Source organism: Salarias fasciatus, chromosome 16, assembly GCF_902148845.1.
Source record: "Salarias fasciatus chromosome 16, fSalaFa1.1, whole genome shotgun sequence".
In the NCBI taxonomy this organism is placed as follows: Eukaryota; Metazoa; Chordata; class Actinopteri; order Blenniiformes; family Blenniidae; genus Salarias; species Salarias fasciatus.
In genome coordinates this window covers 9,690,053-9,717,993 of record NC_043760.1, presented here as the reverse complement: position 1 = coordinate 9,717,993, position 27,941 = coordinate 9,690,053, and the positions used below count along the sequence as shown (strand labels likewise).

General features: G+C 41.7%; 1 protein-coding gene and 1 long non-coding RNA gene across 2 annotated transcripts in view; one reads left to right on the top strand and one right to left on the bottom strand.

Moving 5' to 3' along the window:
- Positions 1-27,941, bottom strand: part of dpp10 (dipeptidyl peptidase like 10) — a 249,493-nt gene that overhangs the window by 171,380 nt on the left and 50,172 nt on the right. The window lies entirely within an intron of this gene.
- On the top strand, positions 12,002-17,322 carry LOC115402650 (uncharacterized). Its single transcript, XR_003933153.1, has 3 exons — positions 12,002-12,111; positions 14,524-14,532; positions 17,312-17,322. It is a non-coding gene; the product is annotated as an uncharacterized LOC115402650 (long non-coding RNA).

Here is a 27,941-nt window from a genome sequence, read left to right as displayed (position 1 = left end):
AGGTGATAAAAGGTCACTAATAGGCCGTCTGCGTACTGTAGACGCAGTCGTGTAGTGAACCCTTCAAGGCTGTTAGAACTGATGTAGTATTAATGTAGAGGCTGTATGGAAGAGCCTGGCACTCGGTATCAGCTAGTAGTCACTGATAGTTTGTTGATTCCCAGAACCACAGTAGAGACTTTAAACAGCAGCTGGATTTATTTTCATATCTAATTTTCTGTGATTCTGCCACTGGTTTCTTGTCAGCCCGGTGTGCTGATGCTATGACCTTGCCTATACATTTAATACTGTTTAATCCAACCGAGGGAGCATGTGGAGGCAGCGTGAACCCTGCACGCCTTAGCAAAGGTTGTTGAAACAATGTTTTTCAAAGATCTCTAGAATAGTAACTACGATACGCAGCATATGTACGATTTCTTGACTTTTAAAAATTCCTTCTGCAATACAGAGGAACAAATTTCAGCAGGCGGAGCAGCGGGATGTCAAAGGAATAAACACGGAGAGGTTCCGTCGGGTTTCTGTCACGCAGCTATACGACGGGATGAGAACTTTCTCGCAGTAACGACAGTCTCCAATCTAAATTGTCTTCGGGATGTGAAATATAACTGTGATAATGTTCTCCAGGTTAACCCAGACAGTTAACAGTAATTCAGCGAGGAAGCAAATGAGCCATTCTGTGAATGAACTGTTGATGAACGGCGCGAGGAGCTGATGCTCTGCTAGGTGGGCTGACCTGGAGCTCTGTGTGTGTGTGTGTGTGTGTGTGTGTGTGTGTGTGTGTGTGTGTGTGTGTGTGTGTGTGTGTGTGTGTGTGTGTGTGTGTGTGTGTGTGTGTGAGTTTATCATAATAGATGAATTCACAGTGTGATTTGTGGTGTTTATGATGGCGTCTGTTGCCTCGGCACAGAAGAAGAACCTGAGCAAAGAAAAACATAATCTGACCAAAAAAAAAAAATATTTGGTTCTCAAAAAATATATATATTTGTGTGTTTGCAACAATCCACATTTAAGTACAAACCTTGTCTTTTTCACTGAGTTTTGTGCCCCCCCACACACACACACACACTCACACAGATCTGTGCTGTAAATCTGAAAATGTATATTTTTAGCGCAGAATAGATTTTCATTTGCTCAGATCACATTTTGCTTCACTTCAGATCGTTTTCTTCTTCTTCTCCACCAAATCGTTCACATGTTATTGTGTTTCTGGCGACTCAGGATTCACGGTGAATGCAAACTAAAAAACAGTAATATTTACCTTTTCCTGCAGATTTTTTTGCTGTCAACGCCCTCAAATGCTTTAAAATCATCATTTGAATATCCCCGTACGCACATGAAGCCGTTCATATTCTGTTTAGTTGATCATCCATAAAATGCAAACTGATATGGAAATTTATCTGAGTGCAATTTAGCAAAAAGATCAACAACGTCGTTTTTTTTTTTTTTACATTTTTGATGTGGCCTAAATAAATGTTCTCCTCATTTTGAGAATTCACATCTTTGAGATTTTTCCTTCCACTCCCACTGCCACACATCCATGAGTCTAACATCCATCTCCTCAGTAGTGCTTCAGAACAGTTGCATTTCTGTATTTGAATAGTTTTCTCCATGTTGGTGTCTCTCATGGTCTTGTCATGCGGTCTTCCCACTAGAACCCAAAAGGAAGTGGCTAACAGCTTCTGCAGTCAGCGACACCAGCTCGGAAGCGGAAGACATGATGAGAGTCATGCCATCTTTATCAGGAAGCTCAATGCTCTGTCAACAGATTCAGTCAATAACAGACTGAACTTTGTAACGTCTTCGACAGTCTTTCCTGGAGCTCGGCAACCAACAGCAATGCGTCTTCGCTGTGTTTCGTGAATCTTTCATGACATTATATTGAAGCATCAATCCGTATTTCAGTTATTGCTTCCTATTACCATGGGATGAAGATATGCCTCTGTGTTTATTCTAATCTTTATCTCATCTTGTGCTCATCTTCTTTGTTATTTCACCGTGTCTTCCTCCTCAGTACGGCCTGCTGCCTGGTCAGCCTTGAATGCATACTTGAACACAGATGCATTCGCATGCTGCGGATTGTTTTTGCCATTTCATCAGCGCAGAAGAAAAGCTTTGCACATACCGCAAGAGTAACAGGTCGGCTAGTTCATTCAATTCATTCCTTCGTATCAGTGAGATAGCTTTCATTGTTAATTCATGAGGCTGAGCAGACAATGACTTCCCCCTGCTGCATAGTGGAGCACTTACGTTAAAAATGGATCCCTTAATTACGGCCTGTGCCTGGCTCGCTCAGCTAATAAAGAGAGGGTTTTAAGTACTGCTTGTGTACACAAAGCCCAAGCTTGATGCATTGCATCAACCGCCGGCTCTTCAACCAAATGCGTTCCGCAGGGTGAAATCATTTTGCACTCTATGCAAAATATACAATGAAGTCATGACTCTTTCTTGACATTTTAAAAAGCAGGGGAAAAAAAACCCCAAACAAACTCAGGCAGTTGCAGCTTTCACCCTGGGGGAAATCCTCTGTGCTGTGGCTGAGCTTTTCAGCCTCTCTCCTGAACTCATGAGTGACTGTGTGTGAGCAGGCGAGAGAAGCGAGAAGCCTCAGCAGGACCGGATGAAGTGAAACTGACGCCTGATCATTTCATCTCTAACCGAAACCAGTGATGTTACGCAGATCACCGACGGTATTAAATCCTCTGGTGTTCTCAAACATGCGGCTGTGATTTTCTCTCACCACATTCATTCAGGCTGGTGTGTTAATCTTTGATATACAACTCTTACATTCTGTATCTTTGAAAGACTTTTTGACATTGTTTCATCCCAGTCACATTTTCCCGTGTTGTGAATTCCCCGTCGCACGCTGCAATGCCCTCCCGTCCCTCACACACTCTTCCTCACCCTTCTTTGTATTTGCTGCTTTCTTACTGAATGAATAATATCTACCATTGGGCAAATCAGGAGATCAATATCAATTTCACATCCATTTGGCTACAATGCAGTCGCACGCCGGAGCGCCCTGACCTCAGCCGTGGTGCAGACAGATTGATCCGTGACAATCAGATTGACAGAAAAAAAAGCAGTGCGGTAAATACAGAGACTGACCTGTTCCTGCCCGTCTGAGTCGCTGGGCTTGGTCCTGCAGCGGGAGGCAGAGGAAGGCTGCGGCCTGAGACTTCATGCAAATACGGTCACTGTTTATTAAAGCCGAGGAGGCTGAATGATAAATGACTTCAGCGTCTACTGTGAGGGGATGCCTGTGCATCACACAGCATGATGAGTGCACACGGACGCTCTCATAAGTCTCACACTGTCTGCTAATATCATTATGTAATATATTGCATTCTTGCAAATTCAATCTTGTTTGTGTTAGTGTGCGTTAGTGAGCCGGGCTTAAGCTATTAATGCAAACTGACTCATAATTGTTTTTCTGGCACAAGGTTGGGGAAGGCAGGTTTATTTTTGCAGCACCTTTGAAAGCAAGGTGATATGATGCCATTTATCTCGGAAGTGTAAGGTTTCAGGAGAACCTGAGACAAAACCTCCAAAGAAGACAGTCCCTCCATTCAGACATCTCCTGGATCGACCTCAATAAAGTTGAGTGAAAACTTAAAAGACAACAATACATTCATCCTTTCATCTGTCTTCTTTACCTTACTGACTTCAACTGTCATCATGGGGATTGGAACCTTTCCCAACCGAGACCAGATAAAAAGCAGGGTACAACTTAAACTAGATAACAATCCAGACCAGCAAAATACAGAAAGAAGGTTTGTGTTATCATGACCGAGTCTTGGAACTGAGTAAATAAAGTAGTCAACACACTGTTGGCTTCAGTATTTCTCCGTTGATCCCCCGAGAGCTCCTGATCTGGTGAGGTCTCGCCAGGCTGCACGAAAAGAGTAATTCATCTGTCCGTCAGAGTTAACAATCCGGACGAGCTAAAAACAAAAATAGAAGATTTGTTTAATCCCTGAGGCGCATTCCAACCGATCAAATACACAAGACAACGCACTGCAGCACTGTGGAGTCTGGCAGCATGACCCCGCAAATCCCCCGAGAAGACTGATTCAGGTGAGAGCTCGTACTCTACAAACAGAGACATCAAGTGGCAGAATGCACTGCTCATGTGCAGGATGATTTCCCATGACGAGGACAGAAATAAATAACAAAAAAACGCGGCTTCGCGTGTCAAGAGCTGTAGAGGACGGAGAATGAAGTGATGTTTGGGTAAAGCAGACGTTTACTGGCACCACTCCCTCAGGCGAGAACTGGGAGTCTCACAATTTTCCCCTTGGGAGTTCATTTGGACTTCACTGACGGAGCAGGCAAACCTCTGAAAATATCTAGTTTAGCATTGTCTGAGCTATAAGCTCCAATCTTCTTCCTCCAGATCCACGAGGAACTAGAAGAGCAGGCTTACACTCTTCACACTTTAGATTTTTAACATTCCACTGAAACTGTTGTTGAGGCTCACAGCAGGGGGGTTCAATACTTCGCAAATCTCAGATGTTTAATATCTTAAAAAGCTTCTCTGTTATGTAATGTAATCATTTTGAAAACAGCTTGATGCCCAGCCATGAAAGAATAGGTTAAACCAACGATTTAGGCCCCAGGTTTGCTGGTGAAAATGGAAACTTTTTATTTGTTTGTCCTTTTACAGGACAACGGTGCTCAGAGACAATGAGAACGCAACTTTTTGGAAATGGCTGAATAGCATCATTTTTCCTGTGTTAACCCAATGCTAAAACAGTAACTGGATGTTTAAAGTACTGCTTCAACACTCCCAATGAAATGCTTGAAAAGCTTGAAATGTAAGAGATGTCATTTGTTATCAAACTGATCGGTGTCGCAAAGTAGCAGGAAAATGTATATACTTTTTAAAATTAACAACATTTATGCTAATGCTGAAAAATGACTGTGAGTGTAGCTGCCATCAGAGACAGCTAGCATATTTTTTTGGTTTATTATTTAATCATTCAGGTAAAAGAGGCATGAAAATACACAATAAATAAATCAGTAAGTTCATCTAGATAAAGTTCATTAATTTTGTTTAAAGGATCTTGTAAATTAGAGAGGAACTTATTTTTTGTTCCGTGCACTGTTGCTCGGGGGAGCACTTTAAGGGGCGGACACATTTAAAGCCACAGGTGGTGCTGTGTGAGAAGTTTGCAGGAGACAGTGGCTCAGTAAGTTTGTTTAAAGACAAAAAAGCATCTTAAGGAAGAAGCAACTTTACTCCATTGAGTTAATGAGGCCAATCATGTATAAGTTTCCTTGTTTTCCTGTGTTAAAGCTTATGTGATGAATGTTTGTGACTGCAGAGGACAATTAATTTTGTAATTCGTTGTTTTGATCTCATGTTGCTGTTTAATTTATTTCATGTGGAAATTTTAAGTTATTGATGTCAGTTTCTGTTTTGTTCTCAGTTCTGACGGCATTGTGAAGACGACTGAAGCAAAGCAGCGTGTTCAATAAATGCCCGTTTCAACCCAAAGAACTTTTGAGGCTTGATTTTGAACTCGAGGGGAGTAACAGTTAGCATTATTAGCATTGTCACACTGTTAGCAGCTGCCACCTCGTGATACATAAATTAAATCATGTGAATATGTAAATTGTCATGATTCTCCACTGAGCCACCTCCAGTGAGGACTGGTAATGAGCATTGCATGTTGCATTGTAAAAGAGTTGCATTGGGATTAGAGCATCAGGGTTAGTGCGGCATGTGCAAGCACACGTCGATCCATGATCTCAGGTCGCTCTGTTTGGATTGTGTTAGCAGTCTTGACTTTAGCAAAGAGTCCATGTAAATATCAGACCTCTGCAGGCACAGTAAAGTGAATCCTAAAGCAGCAGACATGAGGACAGCCCCAAGCACTGAAATATGGTGATCTGATTGGCTGGGATTCTGTCTCAAGAGTGATTTATAGCTTAACAGGTGCATCTTTTCGAAAACGCTCCGATTCCGTTCACATGTAGACGGTAAAAAATAACACCTCCTGGTTACATTGGGCTGCAGTCCCGAGTTGAGTTACATTTAGTAATCCAACACTGTCGTCTGTCCATATAAATGTCCCTGTACTCACTTGTGTTAATGTTAATGGTATGTATGTGTGGCTTCATTACAAAAACAACCAACAGCACCCACAAGTGGCCTGGCATGATAACCACATTGTTTTTTTCTGTCTTTCTATTTTGGTGTAAAGAAACACCATTTTCAAACTGTTGCTCTGTAAATGTAAAACTTTCCAGAAAAAAAAATTGTACTTTCTACATCAATAAAAGTAAGTAAAAACCATCTTTGCAGCATTTTTTGCAATCTAGAACATAACCCTGAGTTTCAATATTCATGAAAGGAAACATGCTAAATTCGTAGTGTGTGCTAGTTTATGAGTCAGTGCATCTCGTGATCTTGTACGCCCTCTCACTTTGGCTCCTTTTTTTTCTTTGCATGTAGATTGAGTTGGAATCTGATTCAGTTCAGAGATTTAAGTTTCAGGAACTGTGCTGCTGGAATCATCCTTGATGAGCTGGAATTGCCCTTCAAGCCTGCCACTGCTTGTTAAAAGAGGGTAGCAGTTAAAGCGGTGAGCTAAAGAAGTCGTGTGCAACTTAATTTATATTCTACTGCGATAGCAATTAGCTGAGAAAAGCTAGCGATTGCTTTGTGATGTACGTGCACGTGACTGTGTGAGCGCACAGCGGAAGCATAATCATGCATCCTTGTAGTCGGTATGGAAGCATAAGGTTTTGATGTTATCTGTCATCGGCCACTGGGGCCAATTGAATCCATTATTCTAATCAGTTGGGACTGACATGTGAATCCAGATGGGAAGTTATTGATGACAGACTGCACAGTAACAGATAGGTATCAGCCCGGCCTTATCGGATCTGAGGAAGAAAGGTCTTATCTCAGCACGGCAGGGCTGCTGCACCACGTGCACAGCCGCCACCGCGGTCCGTCCACACAGGAAGGAATATACAGTACACACACACTCACACACACACACAGTATCGATCCTCTCCATTGTCAGGTATTGTTGGAGCTGCGGCGCCGAGCGTGACAGACGAGCGGCGGCGCCCGACAGCCAATTGATTGAAACGTACAGTTTATGGCCCACCTGTAAGGTCGGGGGTGGGGGCCGAGCGTTTTGCCATCGCGGCCGCCGTTGTGTTTCTTTCCCCTTCGATGAATTTTAATCACCCCCCTGCATTCTGAGGTCAATCAATAAGCTATTTCATGGTATCCACACTAACATGTGCGCAGCAAGAAGAAATTGCGCTGCCAGACTCAGGCTCAGATGAATAACGCTGCTTCTAGTCCTCCAGCACGAACGCACAACAGCAATTTATTCACACAAGTGTAGAATGAATGGGGCCTGCGCTGTGATAACCTACAAAATGTAACGTATCAGGAAACTGTAGCTCATCTATTGACTAGTGAGCAAACGCTAGAAAATAACTCCGGAGGATGTATGAACGGGACGATATCCAGGGAGACTCAAGATGAACTACTTCAATCTTGTGTCAGTTTCTTTAGGGGCAGCTGAGGTTCTGTTGGTAGATCGAGTCCTCTTCAAGTCACAAAGTTACAAGTTTAATGCACTTTTGGCCCCGTTCATCACTAAAGTGTCCTTGCGCAAAGTATCACTGAACCCTGCCTTGCAGGAAAGCCTTCACCAATGGTGTGGTTCGGTGACTAACACACAAACACACTACGAATAAAAATGCTTTATTATTAAGGGACAAGACTTTGTTTTGGGCTCCAGTTTGTATTTACTTAAAGGTGCTGTAGGCAGGATTTTGCTAGTCAATGCTAATTTTTCTGTCTTTTCTTTGGATTAAATGTTAGAGTACCCATTGATAATCCTTTAGGAGTGTAGCATAATTGCACTACCGCGAGGGCGCAGCATTTCCATCTGTCTCTGTTCTGAGCTGAAAATGAATCGCGACAGCTCCAGGTATCTTTGACCAATCAGAAGAGCCCCTGAGGCTCTAACCGTGATTGGTCGAGGGGCGTTTGTCGCACGTTCTTGTGGGAGGGGCTTAACTTGCATAAAGGTGTTATGTCAGAGAAAACAGGACAGGATTGGCTGTGCTGGGTTTCAAATCGCCATCTTAGATGGGTCAAATCGCCATCTTGCTGAGGTAACCCTAACCAAGATGGCGGAGATGCTGAATCCTGCGTACAGCACCTTTAAGAACCCTGGCCAAAGGGACAATTTGAAAAAACTCCATCATCCATTTACGTCTGCATGTTGACAGAGAGACGGAGAATGAGACAGAAGCATCATCAGCTGCTCTCACTCACTATCCAACCACTTAAACCGTTCCCCAATTAACTACTGTAGGCTGTTGTGATGTTTAATTGGTCTAAACTGTGAAACTGAAAACAATACAGAATGCTTTCATTTGTAATCGGCCCAAAAATAACATGCAAACAGTATTACTAAACCTTGCTCGGTTTGATAATGTGACATGTGACACTTTACAGCAGCATCGCCGAACAAGTAGGCTATGGACCGGGAACCTTTACTGGAAAAATGAATACGGCATATCGGTTGAGATTCTAAGTTTAAACCACACAGGATAAAAAAAAAAAAACCTCTTGACATCTGGGTGAATAAAGCGGAAGGTCTATATTGGTTTTCAATGTTAAATTTTGCTGCACTGTGTTGTCACTTGTTATTCCATCCTGGCCATCTATCCCGACACGTTTTGAGCACTGAATACCTCCATTTCCTCAGAGGAGAACACAGGACTTAAAACAAGTATTTATATCTGCCTGTACCTGTGTGATTGGCATTAATGAGATGGGGGTCAATGATTTTAATCGATGAGGTAAACGGCACTGTCCATCACCTGCGTCTGATTGACAGCCTCCATCAGGCCCAGATGAGACTGGATGCAGTGCTCCACTCAAGGTTAGCGCCATTACACTGATGAATCCTGAGCCAGGGTAAATATTTCATTTGGAGTCACTGACATTAAACCTTTGTCCGGAAACTGTCCGTAGAGGGGAGTCCAAACGACCTCAAGCAGTTTACTTGATTGAAAGCTGAAGAGCGGCAGCACTCAAACGGCTCAACACGTCGGATTAAAAAACCTCTGATGGGTATTGTAAGGTATGGCCTTACAATACTAAGTTTTAAAACAAGATAAATTGTTTTCTTTTTATCGGTGTGGGAACAGTTTGAAGAGGTACAGGGAGTCTCAAAATACTCGCGACCCATGTCACAGATAATAACTCTGCTCAGATTTATGCTAATGTTGCAGTTTTTCAGATTTGAAGAGAGGAGGCACGAACAATGACACGCCCATCAAAATGTGGTGGATTAAGAGTGAAAAGATACTGTGCATCACTATTTATGACGTGTGAACCAAACACCATCATGAAGGTCAGGATCCTCTACACAGTAGAATATGTTAAAAAACAAATAAATATTAGTTATTGGCTGCAACATGTGTTGAAAGTATTTTGAGACAGCACTGAGAGCATAAAGAAATAACTGGATAGAAACGTGGGTAGAAAATGATATTAAACTATAATCTCTTCCAACCTTTTTACAGAAAATATCCAATTGGATGATCTCAAAGTGAAAGGATAGACCATGCTCCATCTTTTCAGATCCACAGCGGATAGCCACCGTTAGGTTTTTCCAAGCAGGAACTGTATCCAGGAGTGCCGGCGTATCCGTTTTTGTCTTTGTGTGCTCGTTGTTTTCACACACGAGCGTAAACTCCAGCGTTCAAAGTGAGACCTTTTGTTGTTTCGCAGCTGGACTGTAAATGATTTTCTTGCCTTCGTTCCGAAGGGACTTCCAGCAATCGCCAACATAATTACTGATCAGCCGAGCCAAACCGCACGAGGCGAGCTGAACAGATGAGCGGGGTCTGCTATTTCTATGAGCAGTGGACCATGAACGCCGACGCTCCCCGCACGCTGGCCGTCTCCGAGAAAAGGCCACGTGAAAGGTTTCTTTCTCCTTAGAACAAAGACGCTCTCCCGTAGTTTACACTGAAGACTGACAAACCCGCAATACTTTAAGACTGAAATGAGTAAATATGAATGCATCCATAAAACAAAACGCCCTCTGTGCGAGTGCTTTGTAAATTGATTTATTGACTTTCTGCAGTGGCCCTGAGGAGCAGAGCAGCACACTGAGCGAAACCCAGCAAGCACTTATGGAGCAGAGAAAAACACTTCAAGAAGCATTTCAACAGCGAGACAATCAAGTAAAATTATATAGTATAAAACACGTGAAACACAAACAGACGTATTTTAAATATCTGATACTATGAACATCTATTCATTTAATGTAATTCAATTACATTGTTGAGGTCAAGGGTCAACAATAGGGATAGGTACCGAATCCAGTACTTTTACAGGTACTTCTGCTGTTACTAATCAAATGGTACGATGTTTCACCTGTTGGCAACTCGTTTGAATCCAGCAACAAATTGACATTTATTACCACATAAACACACACGAATTGGTAAATTGGAAAACTGGTACCTTTGAGTTCCGGTGCCGACTCCCAGGTACCGGGAATCGGTAGCGTACCAGTGACATCGGGCTCTTTAACTCCTGTTTTCTTCATAAAACTTCCACTAAATGAGATTTCACCTGCACGCTGTTTTTCACTTCACCTGATGAACGCTGAGTTTCCAAGGTCATCTTCTCAGTCAGCTCTCGCTCGCTCGCTCGCTCGCTCACTCAACGTCTTCATCTTACGGTGACATAAAAGCGCCGATAAAGCATCACAACTTGGGATGTGATGATTCACTGAGCTCAAAAATTATGCGATTCACAACGCTGTGTCCACAACAGATTTTTTTCATGCTTTCTTTTTATATTACTTTTCTTTGTATAAGAATAACTCTAGAATATCTCGTCTTAACAAAAATCAACCAAATTCAATACAAATGTCACATAAAATAATGAAAAAAATCTCAATAATCAATCAAAGACTAAATGAGAAATTTTCCGGACTGTTCCGGTCTTGTCTGTTATTTTCTCATCATTGTCCTTTTTTGACCTCCCAAGGCCAAAGTGTTGCCACACCTCCGATTTGAAATCCTCTGAAGCCACAGAGAGAACTGTGACTGCACCATCAAAAAGAGAAAAACAAAAATCCCCAAAACTTTATTCCAACAGTGAACAAAGTCAAGTAAAGTTAAAAGCTCATGGCAGAAATAACTGAACCCACTGGAAGGTTTTGGGGGGTTTGGATCCCCGGCGTTGTTCAGACTCCTCAGTTTCACCCAGACTTTAAGTGCGGCTGCTGCAGAAGAGGCAGCCGGCTATTGTATGCTTCCCAAGGAGACAGTGAACCCCGCTGGAAGCATGAAAACACACACAACACAAGATAACTGGCAACAAAAAAAAAGAAAAACCTTGATAGCATATTAGCCTCTGTCACATTGGAGGCTAATGTACAATCAGTGTTTGGAAAGGTCTCAGCCGTAGTTTGAGCAGCAGTTACTATCACTGCAAGCCGGCGTTACAGCTCCTCAGAGGTCTGCTGTTATTGCTGTCCTCGTCTTGTGAAGAAGGAGCTATTGTGAGCTGTCTTTGTACAGCCATGTGCTCTCTGCTTTGTGTGTAGGAATATTTATGTCTTCTCCAGCTGCCTTTCGATTTTTATCAAATGCCTCTCTTTCTTATGTGCCTTTGTGAATTGTCCCTGTGTGCCTGGAAGCTGCGGTTTTCTGATTACTGAACGATGAGCAAACAATGGCGGCAGCTGTCACTCAGGGAGACAAACGGAGCTTGTGAAAGATGTTGGTACATGAACGCCATCCATAGGTGTGTTTACTTCAGAATAAAACAAATAACACTGATATTTCTTGCCGTCTCCTGCTGTGACCAGCGTCCAGCAGCATAAATGAGGGGGGAAGGATGACTTCAGAGACGTTTAGATTTGCTGGCTGTTCGGCGGAGACCTTGATGTGAGAGGCTCAGGCCGGCTCCTTCGTGGACCGGGCTGTATCTCTCTCCAAGATCAAAGCACAGGGTCTGGGCTGACCTTCAGCACGCCCAGCACACCCAAAATAGCCTCTTCATCCGCCGTCAGTGGGGGTGAAATGAAAGACTTTGTTAGTATAGCCGTTTTTTCTCTATCAGCTGCTACAATGGAGAGAAATGGTACTACCATGCTTTACTTTATGGTAATTTAAGACTATTTATCCTCAACAAATATAAGTACATTTGTCAAAATCTGAATTATTATCCTTGTTTCAAGGTTAAAAGACAATCAATGAGACATGAGAGGCATCAAATTCACAACATTGTCTCTAAGAATCTATATATATATTTACAAAAAGCTAGTTTATTTCGAATACACCTTTCAAATAAAAGATAATTCAGTGATTTATAAAGAAATACGTTAAAGCCAGCCATAAAGAATCTTAATCATATTCAATTAATAGTATGAAATATTTAAAAAACTCATCACACAGAAATTGATATTTACATCCTCACTTTCACACACTCCAATTAATCTGAGGAATAATGTCACATGTGAGTGCTGATTTTAGAAAGTTTGTTAACTGGTAATACCACTTTCAACCACAAGATGATGCGGTGAGTCTCTTCCAATAGACAAAGGAGACAGAAGAAGCAGCAAGTTAAAGTAACTGGTAAAAAAAATAAAAAATAAATAAAAATAAAGTAACTGGTAATGGTGTGATTCACAATACTATGTCCACGAGATATGGTATGATGATGTTGCAAAACTGGATTTTCCCAGTTGGGGATACATAAAGTGACACTCTACACTCTCTCTCTGTTCACATTTTTTTTTCCCAGACAAATTGTGACTGAAATCTTTTCATTATTTCTGCTAAATCCAGCACTGTATTTTCCAGTGTTCATTTAAATGAAGCTTCTTCATATTCCTGATGTCAGTACAGTAACTGACTGAATGACACAAACTCAGGCATTTTTGACTTTTGACTTTAAAATATTGTTTGTCTCAACAAAAGTCAAATAAATTAACTGAATTAGAAAAAAATTCTTACATAAAACAATTTCTGAAGCAAATTTTCTCAAACAATCAAAGACTAATTTCAATACTTGCAGACTGTTTTGGTCTTGTTTGTTATTTCTCACTACACATGACAACACAGTCATGTGGGACATTTATCAAGGAAGGGAAGCACTCAGAACTAGATCTGCATCGTGATTCATTTTCAGATTTGTTTAGATTTTGAACGATCTCACGATGCATCGTCACACTGCTATTCACTGCCGACGACCCTGTTTTCATAACGCTGCCTCAATGTCAGAAAGAAACAGCTGCAATGAATGTGATGAAAGCAAACAACTAATGGTTTTGACTTTTAAAAGATCAAAGTTTGGCCTCTTAATGCTTTAAACTGTCTCAAAATGATTATTGCCCAGTCACACACACACACAAGGGCAGTGACTGCTGTGCGTGATGCTATTATACCATCAAGCTGAGACCAGTGTTCATGAACACTTCAACACTCTGACAATCAGGAATCAATCAGTCGCAGGACTGAAGGACAGTTTAGCGTTAGGACAGTTCCAGGAAGGCAAGAAGTCTTTCCCAGTATGGATGAGATCATCTATACATCAGAACCTCACATGCACAGACAAGTCATGAAACTGTTAAAATGCTGCATAGCATATAAGACACGATATCTAAATGTACAAAACATGTTTCGCGGAAGACTGACTGGAATATATTATATTTTCAGTTATGCTCTGCAAACTCACAGGGATAGTTTTTCAAATATGAAAGAAAAATGTGCGATCAACACACAAGATTTGTGTAATTAACTGAGTAAAAAATGGAAAGATTTCAAACCTGAGGCCACAGAGTAAAACGGTGAAGCATAAAAATCAAAGAAATACTCTCAAAAAGAATAAAGTGAACAAATTGCTCTGCTTCTGAAACGCTTCTGTTGGAAAACTGTAGAATCACATGTGATAAAAAACAACAACAAAACAAACAAGTTCCAGTCAAAAGCTGCTGAAAAATGAGGGGTGGAGAAAAAGCACTGTTGTTTAAGAATTACAGGAAGACATTGACGTCATCTGCATACACTTTCTGTCTGTATGTCATGTTTTCACACAGAGTAAAGAAGTAAAGAAACTCACTTCAGGGACTTTCAAAATGAAAAAAAACATCTTTGAGTTTGGAGGTAAATGAAAAAGACCGTCGGCGTTCTGTGCTCTTCAGCACGTTCCCTGCACACTTCTCCCACTTGTCCTTGTACACTCAGACTGAATCCAGGCCTGTTGTCCGAGTCACACCTCAAACATCCGCCGCGCCGATGAAAGTTTGTCAGAACGAGAGCAGAGGTGAGCTCCGGCTCACTCCGGCTTCAGTCTGTGTGTTTGGACCCTCCATCGATTCCAGCCAGTTAAAAAAAAAAAAAAAAAAATCAACTTTTCACTCACAGGTTGCCAGGCAACAGAGGAAGGCCCGACAGAGCGGCAGAAAGATGAAACAAGAGGCTCTGAAAGCCAATATCAATTCATATATCAATTAGTTTCAATTTGTGTAACCGCAGTACTCATATTTTCTGATTTTTCACGTCATGTTTATTTGATGATTTATATTTTTAGCCGTCCGTTCATCCCAGGACAAAAGAGCAGAAATGAAGAAAGAATGAAATTTCATTCAATTTTACCACTGATTTTAAAGATGGATAAGTATTGAGCACCAGGTCTGGTTGAATCATCAAACAGATGAGTCATTGGAAATGCGTCTGAAAGAGGCCATATCTGATCAGATTGACATGTCTGATGGCAAAAAGTAATCTTTTTTTTTTTTTTTTTAAACTGCAGCAGCCAGCTGCAATGTTTGAGCGAATGATCAAGCCTGCAGATTTTAGCAGATTCTACTCTGAGCACCGTGTTTATTGATTTCCAACCAACATCTTTATCAACATCCAGTCAGCATCGTGGAAAACATTCGACCACAGGAGAGGCGTATCAATATGAGGAGGCTAATCCAGGAGTTAGCATCGGCCACGTTCGCTCAACAACAACAAAACTAACGGACTTTTCTTCAGCCTTTGAATCATTTAATCATTCTTAAATCAAGGCTGAAAACAAGTAAACCATGACGTCGACAGCATCGGGGATCCCTCCCGCAATCATTTCTGACTCGGAATGTAACCTTTCAGATAACCGATTTCTTCAAAGTTCACCGCAGCTGTACCGGGGGGAGGCGCCGACGACCCCCCAGTGACAGCGTTCATTTCGGTCAACACTCGAGCGCTCGGCCACATGCCGCTGAAACCAACAGGCAATCCGAGGTGCCGTTAGAAATGACAAGGCTAAACAAATGATGTGATATCCCGTCAGGTGCTGCATAAACCCGGAGCTGTGTCTCCGTCCTCGGGGCTTTCACACATCATTAAAGGTCGGCGGGGCCGGGCTGATTGTCACCGTTTCAAAATGGCTTTTTGGCCTGAAAAAAATGTGCCCGCACCTTCTTCCCAACCACCGCGGAAAGGTCAAGCTCTCACAATTCCTGTGGCTTAGCGCTCAATTAGTTGAAAATTGCCTTTTGTCTGCTGGGAGCAGGTGATAATTGCTGTGGGTCACAAGTGATAATTGCCAGAGAACCCCTCGGAGCCACTGCCTATTAAAAGGAGTTATTTAAATCACATCACCTTCGGGGTGCTTCTCGCTTTTATGCTCGTCTTTAATTGGGGAGCAGATTTATGAAACTTTCCCCATCACCTGATCCGCTCAGAGCGGCGGGACGGTGGCAGGGACACTCAAATTAACACGACGCTGGAACTTCCAACAAACTGAAGGCACAAAACGAACACGGCGCTATTAGAGCCGCAGAAACTTTTAATCCTCCGATTTCATTCTCCGGAAGGCGGCTCACGGTAACTCAGAAAACTTCATGAAGAAACTCCAGCGAGTCTCTTCAGTCCCTCCGTCTCGGCTCCCTGTGAGCTGAACTGCTCATGAAAAAGTTATCCAAGGAAAGTTAGCATCACATGCTAACATGTTGCACTGCTTCTAAAAACTCTGGTTAATCGTGAGGTTTTTCCGTCGGACTTCATTAGCCTAGCCCACATAGTTTGCTAGTGAACTGCCACAGCTTTACCACTTACGTACAAAGTGCATCTTTTAACATTTATCTGCACATGGTTTTCATCAGTTTTGTCATGCAAAAGCTCCAAACTGGAAAAAGAGCCTTAAAATTCACATGAACTTGAAAAATACTGCTGATCAACTTGACAATCCACAAAAAATAAAACTAAATGGAATAAGCCTGCTATTGAATCATCATGCGTCACTGTTTATTCAGTTTTTTAAATGAGTCAATTTAATGAATTTCAATGAATCAAACAACTTCAAGTACTTTCACAACTACCATTCAACCGTTCTAAAAAATTTATTTCCTGAAAGATAATTGATTTATTTATTTGAAAGAAGTGTATTAAATAAACCCTAACAATTTTTCCAGAAAATGAAGATTATTAAAATTGAGATTCTGTGGTGATTAAAGGGGCCCTATCATAAACTGATTTTAATGATATTTTTACATTTTTAATGTGTGATAACCTCACAGAAACTTCCGTTAGGTTGGTGTTTCTCTTCATTATTGTATATTTGAGTAGTCTATATGAATATTAAGTCTAAGCTCTTCTAAGCGCCAAATGCGCAGCATCATATCATACTTTAGGAGAACCTCTGACCTTCATAGACTTTCATGCACTGCTGCTTCACTGATAACTTCCACAAGATGGCGGCACGTAGGTACCATAGATATATTACAATATAAACTGAGTAGATATGGTCATGCTGTTATGCCGGTTCCGGGTTAACGTGTAGTCAAGTTGTTTGGACATCTGCGATATATATACTATATACAATTAAATACAATGACTAATATTTCAGAATATAAAAGTAGGCTACTCCATGGTGCAAGGGGTGCTAAAATAGGTTTTTAGTGACTGTAGATGACTTTGCAAGGCTTGGAAAAGCATAATACAGCTCCTTTAAAGCGAACCCCGATTAAAACGACTATTAGCTCTACAAATGTTGTCACTGATGTCTACAATTAAAATACGCTGTTAGAAAAGTATAAACATAATGCGTAAGCTGTAAAATGTCACTCGTTTACAGGATTATTGTCTACATGGTTGCGGCCATGTTTTGGCCGTGCAATGCATTCTGGGAGTGATGATGTCACGTAGTTCTCTGTTCACCGAGCAAAGCCACAAACCACTCATGAAGTATTTCTGTCGTCAGCTACAACCGAACAAAATGCCACATTGTGTCGCTTTTGGATGTAATTCTGGAACCAAGGGAAATAAAGGAAGTGCGGTAAGCATCCACAGGAAAATTGAGTTCTTTGCAGCAGACGCTCTCTATCTCGGTCGCCATTGGGAGGCAGCATCCACCAAGGCACCAGCGGCCGTGACCGACTCCCTCTTCCTCTTGATAGCTACCATTTTCATTGTCATCTCTGTCGTTACTTCCATTGTCGTCCTCGCTCTGTATTTGGTTTCTTGCTGGTTCGAATTGAAAGGGTTGAACGCTCATGCTTGCAAAGCTGCGAACAGATCACTCCTAAAAACACAACTTTGTGACGTCACTACCCGGAATGCTTTGCAACGTGCGCAACAATGGCGGCCTACGTGCGAAATAAACTTTGTTAAAATATAACAATTTTTTTTTTTTTTTTTTTAATTTTATTCATAAATATGTTACTGACAGCAAGCTGAACCACATAGAGCAAATGTATCATTATAGTTGCGGTTCATTTTAAAGACAACGGACTATTTAAAGTTGAAGAAAAGAAGAAAATCCGAAGAAAATATAAAATTCTTTCAAAGATCTCAAAATGTAGAAAAGTCATGGTTACATTACTTCAATGCAACACTAGGAAGGAACTGTAATACAATCAAAACGTGCATTAGTGTGACATCTAATTTGCACACGTTAGTTTGAGATGCATTGGCTTCATTTAAGCAACATATCAGGTAAACAGGTCTGTATTTACACTTGAGGTCGATGATCAGAATGAGAATCATCAACCTGCTCGATCCGCGGCCACAATATTCTAAAGTCTGACTTGTGAGGTTGTGTAGAAGCTATTTAGACACTCAGACATTCTATCAAAAGGCACAAAGCCACACGAGCTTCATTTCCCAGCTGTCATCACCCTCGAGGGTCAGAATGACCACGGCGCTTTGTCTGTCTATTACAGACGAACGTAAACCGAGAAGCACTTTCAGACATGTTGCATCCGTTTTGTTAAATGCTCCTGATCAAGGCAATTTTTTGTCCTAAATTGATTTCGCCTTGAATTGTGACTCAACGGGGAATTATTAGAATATGCAGCAAAATGAAAGAAATAAAATCTGCTTGGCTTCCAGCTAAACGTTCAGGTGCGACAAAGTGACGTTTTTGAAAAAAATAAATAAATTGTGATTCGGGCTCGTAATTAACAAGAGAAATTCTACACGTGGGACTGCGAGACAGAGGCGGGAGGGGCTCTCTGACGCCACACTTCTTAAAATAGACTGATTTCCTGGTCGCACGGCACAGAAACTGGTGTAAAAACGGAGGTGGTTAAGTACAGGAGGGGGAAAAGAGCTCAGAGAGGATGGAAGGTGAGCTGACGACCGCTCATCGGAGCAATTAACTGTGTGCTTAACGGCGGCGAGAGCCGCACTGTGGGGACAACACCCAGGGGAAAGTGCCCGCTAAGCCTTTTCTAATTATCTCAAGTGCACAACAGAACATCTAATCTGCAGAGCGGGACTGTAAAAGGCAAAATTACCGTCCCTCGTAAAGTTCCTCGGCATGCACCTCATGACCCAAAAGCAGTTATAAAAATACAGGTTGTAAATATTCCGACCGCAGCAGAGAACTGGGCTCACATTTTAAACAGCTAGAAACACCGAGATGTGTCTTTATAACAGGAGAGATGAATTTAGTGACACTACCAACGACTTCTGTCGGTAAGATCTGATGTCTCTATGGAGGATTGCCTTTTTTTTTTTTATTTGTTTTATTAAATCATGGGGACAGTCAGGAGTCCAAAAAAGGTGGGACAGTCAGTGTTTTCATCTTTAGATGAGCTGTTTCTGTGTTCAATATGACTTTTTCTCTTCTTCATGTTAATAAAACTTTCCAGGGCGGTCTTTGAAATATTTCTGTCATGAAAAACCTTCACCCATATGTGTCGTTAAGGGTTTTTTCATTAGTTTCCTCACTTATAGTTTTATAGCTTAAAAACAAAAATGCTGCGGCTCGAGACCTACAAACTGTTTTTTTAAGGTTCAATTTTAAACTGGGGCTTCTTTTCAAAGTGTAAAACTGGCCAAAGTTGAACATTTTTCATGGTTTAAAGCTTGAAAATGGTGTTTAAATAAGAAATATTCTTCCTTTTGATTCAGAAAATGGTTATAAAATCTAAATTAGTACGGCTGCTTTTCAGTGTAATATATAATTTCCCAAAAATTGAACGCTTAACAATTTCTGAAAGTGATTCTTTCAAATCATTTCCATTACATTGCAAAACACCGATGAAGACGTTGACGTGTAGAATTAAATCTATTTACTTTATTGTATTTCATTTGTTCTCTTTAATGCACTTTGTATTTTGTTATGTGCACAACTTGACATAAAAATTTGCGGTCAATGAAATCCTCTCACACCTACACACTATTCAGTGCTGTTCTGCGGCAATGCAGTGTGTCACTTTGATATAAATATGACTAACTAGACCAGGGGTGTCAAACATAAGGTCCATGGGCCAAAACCGGCCAGCAAGATGCTCCAATCCGGCCCACCATCTGAGCTGAGAAATCGGAGAGTGCCATGGTTCATGTCTTTTCCCAGGTGTTTTTGTAGTGATCGGACTGTCTCGTGGACTTCACCTGGAGTTGACAGTGGATATTTGAGGGTTTTTTTTTTTTTTTTTTAATGCCTTTTGATTCAATGTAGACAAGTTTTTCCAGCCTCTACAGTGGCGTGTAATACTTTGGATCCACCTCCCTTCACCATCACATGACAGAGAGACAGCCATGAAGGCTTGCTACCTCGATGTTATCAAACTAGCCTCGAAGCCACACTGTCAGGGTGAGTTTGTAAAAATAAAAATAAAAGGAAAATACAGTAGTAGTAGGAGAAGGGCTTTTTGGTTTGTTTGTTTGGTTGGTTGGTTAGTTGGTTGGTTGGTTGGTTGGTTGGTTAGGGGTATTTTAATTGTATTTTGCACTAAAAGGTTTAATTTAAACTGGTTCCATGTTAAGATTGTGATATTTTTTCCTACTAATGACAGAAATTAGAGTTTTTAGTTTCACTGCATATAAGCCATCTGCAAACACACCATGCTGGTGAGTTTTCTCTATATTTAATGGTTATTATGGTTTCAGACTGAGCCGGGTGAAACCTGCCCTCTCCCACTGAACCTGGCCTGAATAAAGCTGCACAGAAGATGGATGGATGTTCTCCTGTGCCAGGCTTTCTTTTTCTTTTTCTTTTAGAAAATCTGAAAATCTTACTCCAGCATCAAATGCAAAGAAATGCTGTTCGCGTGTGTAAAGTCAACATGTGTTGTTCTTCAGCTGGTCTCTTTCTGAGTTCGACCCTGTGGATTGACTGATGAATCATCAACAGTTCGATCATCTTTTCACATGATGCTGGATGGATTCGGCTCAAGCCGCAGCAATCTCAACTTTTAACACTGAGGCTTCGATGACTTTATCTTATCAAAAATGAAAATTTCTAACTTGACATAGGCGCTGAAAAACATTCTGCTGTGTGGACTTGTGCCAAAAGGTTGACAGACCCCCAAAGTTCTCCAAAAAAGTTCACCCGGTCCTAAACTGTCAATGCTAATCACTAGACCCAGCCATCTGAAAAGTGGTGTACACTTCGCCGGCTTGTCATAAATCCGTCCCTTTCAAATGCTGCATTAAACCAGTCAAGGTCAATCAGATTGAGGACAACAAAAGAAGGCTGTTTTCTTTCACCGAAATTGGATGTTCTGTGCCTTCAGAGGCTCCGAAGGAGAGTCAAGTTGATAAGGAAGCTCTTAAAATGCTCTTGAGAGATTGCTGAAAGGAATAAATGCTCTTGTGTCGCTGACTCTTGACTGGATCTTTTCATTTTCTTTTTCTTTTTGTAAGCTTGGACCGAGTAAAGAAACATAACAGCTTGCTTTGACCAATGAATATCAGCAGTTAAACTGAATATTAGATCAGTTTCTCCAAGAAATTCAGAACGCATACAGGTTGATTTTCAACCTGAAAGAAACTCTGGCTTCCTTCTGCAGCTGAAGACTGACATGATGAACCTTTCTGAGTGCACCAACAGTGACAAACAGGAGAAACGGGCCTGTTTCCACGGCAGAAATGCTGCAGATGATGTTGTTTATGTGTAGAACCACTAGTGGGTGATGGAAGAGTCTCTTATCCACCATCCCAGATGTTGAGGTTGCAAGATTCGAGGGTGAACAAATCCTTCAAAACTTGTAAATCGCTTTTCTGACCAGGTAACTCACGAGTCTTCACATCTATTAATTCGCTCACCGAGTCACATCTGCTACAGCAGACCAGCTACAAAGTGTAAAACAGAAGCATCCATTGAGCCAGGCATCAGTCAGCTGTTAGCTGTGACACCGACAAACAAGCGATTCAGTCGGGGGGGGGGGCGGCACAAGTTACCCAAAACTGCATCTTTCACTTCATTCCGTTCAATCTCCATTTCGGTGACGACTGCAGATGGCACGCTCACGATTCGAGGAGCGCGGCGTGGATCTACCCAAGCTGCCTTGTGTCAACAGTCCAAGCTGCTGCTGCTTCTGCTAGTGTAATGATGTGGGGAGAGTTATGGAGGCACATGTCGGCCTCCTTAATAACAATCAGCCGTCGTCTGAATGCAACAGCCTGTCTCAACACGTGCATCACATTACTGTTGCAGGTCACCACTTCCGTCCACCTCCAGCAGGTCAGGCAGGGAGTTTTCAAAGAGTTTTGAGCAGAAGCGGATATAGAAGAGTGAACATGCAGCTGATAGACGACATTGATGAGAACCGTGCAGAGCGGGAGCAACAGTTGCTCCACCAGTTTAACCCAGACTCAGCTAGTTTAGATATTCTTTACAGCTCAATGTTTCACAAGTATTGATGGCAATATGTTCTTTACTGTCCTCTTCAGGGTGGTATTCCTGGTTTTTACCAGAAAGTCTCAACAATACTATATTATTGCTTTCAAGTAGTTCTATGTTCCAGACTCACTTGAAGGGATCATCTTTAAGATTTGCTTTTCAATAACACAAAGAATCTGAGGTAATTTGAAGGACAAGGTCATACTCCATCTCCATATACATTAAGTGAATGAAAAATGTCCCCAAGAGTCCGTAATTACCAACTTTAAGGCCTTCATCATGAGGAAAAAAGTGGCTTTCGGTTTAATGGTTTTATAGTTGTGGGTGTGAGAAGATGAAAGTTACTGTACCTGATTGACTTCATGTAAAAACACAGATAATCCGTCCATCCACTTTCAAGGCTCGGATAAGAAGCAGCTTTATTTTCCCAGTGTAAACATACTATGCTGTCCTTGAAAATGCACAGAGGGAACAACATCATGCTCGCAGTGTGGCTCAATAATGGGCATAAAGAGCTCAGTAGCACGTAAACCAATTCGATCCAACAAAATATATTTACACTCATGCACCAATCAAATAAGAAGAATCTACACTAATCAACACTCACCCTTTACCAGCAGGTGTCAAGGTGTTTTATTATATACTGACAGAAGAGTCAGAAAGATGCAAGAACGTGAAAAAAATAACAGTATAGAGTCACATTCTGGCACATTATGGACGCACTATAATAATGGATTTGTTGGAATATGACACAGACACAAACATTTCCTGCAATTAAATCAGTTAAAGGTATAATACAACATTTTCTCGAAAAGACGAAGCCCCACGTCTGTTACTCACTTTTTGAACAACGCGCATGCGCCAGACCATCCGCCCGGCTCTCCTGCTTCTCCCAGAAAACGCGGAAGTGTACAAGCGCGATCTCCTCTTCTCCGGCGTGCACGGCTCTGTACAGTTTCTGCGATCCGCCTCGCTCATAAATAAAGCTTTTTTTTTCCGAAACAGCTACAGTTTCATTATGTCAGACTCGCCATCGGTAAGTACGAGCTCAGAAGCTCACCGGCTACATAAACACTCTGAATGCGCATGCGCAAAAGGGAGAAGCTGATTGGGCGCAAGCACGGAGAACCGCCTTACGAAAGCAGCTCGTCAGAATGATTGACAAACAGACCCACCAATTATTTAGGTGATCCACCCGGAAATCAAAATGTTGTATTACACCTTTAATGCAAGGAATCAGAAAGAATCCTCGGCTCCTGGAGTGTACTGAAGCCTGTGAGATATGGGACTGGTGGGAAATGGTAATATTTCCAGTTTCTACTCAGCAATAATTTATTGAGGCTACCAGTTTTTAGCATGTGGTCTGCTGAGGGAATATTCACCAGGTTTTAAGGTACTACGTACAGTGGAGAGTACTGCCACGGCACCGGGAGACGATATAGGTTTTCCTTCCTTGTGTGAGTCTCTCTGCAGGGGGTTTGCATGTTCTTTCTCTGCCAGCTTGGGTTTCCTCATGTTTCTGCGTAAACAAGCTCATTTAGTCAGTTTGACTCACAATCACAGACACAACTTGAGCTCCTCTAACTGCAATATGTATTGTTGCTTCGTGAATCTCTTCATAAGACTGTGATAAATACGACTGCAGTCTCAATACACCTCCTTCATTTTCATGACGATTTACACTGTAGATTGTCGCTAAATACATCAACACTATGAATGGACACATATGGAATAACGTACGGAACAATAAAGCCACAACACTGGGTAGGCCTGTTCCTGACGGATACTGCAAATACAGATCAGCAAATCCCCATCCAGCCTCCCAGTGTGGGCATACAGGGTCAAGACGAGTCGCTGAAGGTCAAACTGTGCCGTAATGAGGAAAAGAAGCGAGTTCACTGACTGAGGGCAGCGTGGTTTTGTTCTGAGTGCTTCACAAACCGCTGATCTTCTGGGATTTTTAACACACAACCACGTGTCGGCTGTCGAGGGAGAGCGAAACAGCAGTTTTAGAGTGAAGATGTCTTGTCGATGCCAGAGGTCAGATGAGAATGGTCATATTGGCTGGATTTGACAGAACTCAAACAACAAACGATCACAACCAAGCTCTGAGCTCACTTCACAGTGAACCATGAAGCAGCAGAACAGGAGCAGCGAGGGTCACTGCTGAAACCGAGTCCACAACAGGAAGTCCATGTCTTGAATATGCAGCTAACAAATCTACAGAAACCGTGTGACTTCAATCTTTGAGGAAGGTCTTCAGCATTTTATTAGATCCATGACACTGAGGTCCTGTTTACACAGCAAAGATAAACAATACCATAAATCAAGGTGTCAGCGCTCGACTACAATTAAAAAGCCAGTGAGTATATACGTGACCGAGAGCTTCTAATTTCAACAGGTAGGTGGCTCCACAGTCTGGACGCAACCACAGAAAAAGAACCGTCACCATTACTTCTGAACATTCAACTGCGTCCACCAGTGGTCCAACATAAACACTGCATTGTTTCAGCATCTCTGCTGTTTCCATGTAAACGGACGTTTACAAAACTTTTCTGTGACAAAAAGGTAAAAGCGATGCCTTTCCACTCCAGAGGATGTGGAGTTAACAGTGACAGTCGTCAGTGTGTGTGTGTGTGAGTGTGTGTGTTTCTCCCCCTCTCCTTCCCCACCTCGTGCCAGGTTGTGTGTCTCGCGGTTGATTGCTGTCCACCTGTGGGATCCATGGAGGTCACCGCCACCGGTTATTACACACCGGAGCCAACCAATCAGCCTTCAGCTCCGGAGACAAATGAGCTCAGCAGAAGTCCATGGTGGCTGCTCCGTGCTGAGTTTCAGCTTCCGTCTGACATTTCTGGTCTTTTTATTAAAGCTAAAAGGTTTGTGGATGGGCTAGGTTTGAGGTTCCTTGTACATTTTGGCACTCGTGTAGGTTCTCTTCAATTAAAACCACTCTATTATTGGTCACTTCCTAGTTTGTATGAATGTTTTTTAGATCTGCAGTTTCAAGGATTTAGTTTTGTGTTCCACATTTTGTGAAGCTTTTATGTTCTGAGACTTTTTGTATATTAAATGTTTGCACATTTTAGGTTGAGGATAAAAGAAAATGTTGTTCGTTTCCTCCTCACTTACTGATTGATCTGTCATTCTGTAGCTTTTTTTTTTTTTAAACAGGGGAAAATATAACATGACCAATAGCAGCGTTTCTGCTTCGGTTTTTAAAAAGTAGTGCTTTCATTGGCTCCGAGCACCACTGTCATGTACACAGACCCACAAAACAGGACAAAGGTTTTGAATTTTCACTTGAAACTTTCATTTAAGCGACATCTTTGAGTTTACATTACATTCAAATACAAATACACCTTTAAATGTGCAAATTTACAAATACTATATGAGGTGTTGTAAAACGCACAATGCATTTAAAATGAATGTCAATACCTTAGACAATAAGAGTCACCAGTATGGACATGTAATTTATGACGTGGTATTAAATGGTCGAGGTTTCTTTTATCCTCGTGGAGTCATAGCAGTAAAAAATAATTCTGCTTGCACATGCCTTATAATGCATTGTTAACCATTCATTAAATGATTGTGTGGTGTGTGTGAGTGTGTGCATGTGTGAGTAAGGGGTGGGGTAAAGTGTCACCCCATGAGCTAAGGTTTCATTTTAACAGTGTGCACAGACAAACTGCAGAGCCCTGAGCTACAAGCAGTACCTGATGCAAGACTGCCCCCCTGTGTCCTGACGCAGCGCCTCTCCTGTACGACACACTGCTGCCTCTCTCAGTCCATCCAACGTGTCACTAAGTAAGACTGTCAGCCAATCTCTCACTTGTTCACTTTCCCCCTCTCCGCCACTCAGCCGTGTCCCATTCCCTGATTCAGTCAGTGCCTGGCCTCCTTAGTCTGTCACTCTCTCACTCTTTCAGTCACTCCATCCCTCTCCACTGTATTTGCAAACCTCACTTCCCTTTCACTCACTCACCTGCACCTCCCTCCATCCCTCCATCCATCCTGCTGCCTGCACTGGTCAGCCTCCTCTTTCTCTCCCAGCCAAAGCTTTTACTCTTCGAGAGCCTCTTGTGGATTTTTCTTTCTGGCTTGGCAGAGCCATTGCCGAGTTTTATGCTCCCAGGCCTCCAGCAATTCATTTAGACCCTGCCACTCAGCGCCACTGCTTCTTTGCTCCATGGCACCTTCAACTTCTGCAGCTCTTTTCAGTATAACTCACATTCTCTCTCTCTCTCTCTCTCTCTCTCTCTCTCTCTCTCTCTCTCTCTCTCTCTCTCTCTCTCTCTCTCTCTCAGAATACATCACAGCCCAGTGTCCTGAGGAAGTACTGCTGGAGTGAGTGATTGTGCACAATGTGCCTTCGATGGCAGCATCCAAAGCCTCGACAGCAGCAGCACACCGCCATGCCACATGGCGGGAGGTTAGAGGGAAAATTCCAGGGAGAAGGACGAGGCAAGTGTTGTCCAAGTGCAACAAAGGATGTTTCTATGTTCAACCATCGATCGATCAGAGATAACCATTAAACACTATGAACCATTCAATGGATGTGCTGCCATATAAGCTTTAAACCTAAATGGTGTGATTGTCATTTAACCCATTTAGTTTGTCTTTTATGGTTTTCAGTCTCTACAATATATGAATTTCAGACAAGCTTCTGAAAGGTCCTCTACAACTCTTAATGGTAGCATTTATGTTGTTTTAGTGCAATTACTTCACAGCAGTTGTCGTTCGTTTTACCCAGAGAGTGAATCCTTCCTGCCGTGGTATTTACACGATACTGTGGTTTCCATTTTATAAAAACATATATAACATTTGTGATGAAGTTTTAATTTAAGTTTTAATTGAAGCTTTAAATTCATCAATCCCTTGACAGGAATTTAATTCATGAACTAGATTAAAATGCAAAGAGAACTCTCGGATAAAATATTTTAAAAATATATGCAATTCCCAAACATTGTTAAATAAAAAAACAAATGAAATAGTCCTATGTTTGTTTGTTTGTTTTTTCAAACCATTGGTCTAAATAAAACATAGGACTTTACACAATGTTTTCATCTATCAAACTTTCCAATGAAGTATATTTTTAACCCACAATACCTTTTAAATGTAATACCTTAGCAATTCATTCATCTGCAGAATCAAGTGAGTCAGTTTATTCCAAACTAAGCAATTCAGAGTTATATTCATGACTTCATGTTTACATGGGAAAAAGGAAACATTAAATCCACTAACGCAGGGGTCTGCCAAGCGTTCTGATTGGACAGACGTAATTGCCTCTCCCGGAAGTAAACGGTGTTTTTCTCCTCTTTGTTTCTCAATCAACTTTGATGCTACCGCTTTGAAAACGTCCGCGTTATTAAGCGCCCATCAATCCGCTCGTTTCATTATAGCCAATTCTTCTAAAACTCCCGTTAAATAAATCACACCTAATTTATATACCGTATAATGCTGCTTCCAAGGAAGAATAAACCAGTCTTTTACGGTTCAAACTTAATCGGAATAAAGTTTTCAGGCTTTACATGCTTTACATGGTCATTTTAGAGCGGAAGTAGGCTTTATTCAGATTTATGCAGGAATAAAAAGTTGCATGTAAATGCAAGGAGTCGCTCCTCAAACAAAACACCAAAAACAACATATAAAACCCTAATTAAGGACTGCAGTCGAACCAGCTCGGCTGCATTGGGACCAACCTATCAGTTGTTTCACTCAAACTGAGCAGTAAATCAAATTGTGCACATTGGTTTGTTTTGTACTCACGTATTCCAGGTGGGGTCAGAAAGAGGGGATGAGCTTTGGTAGTTAA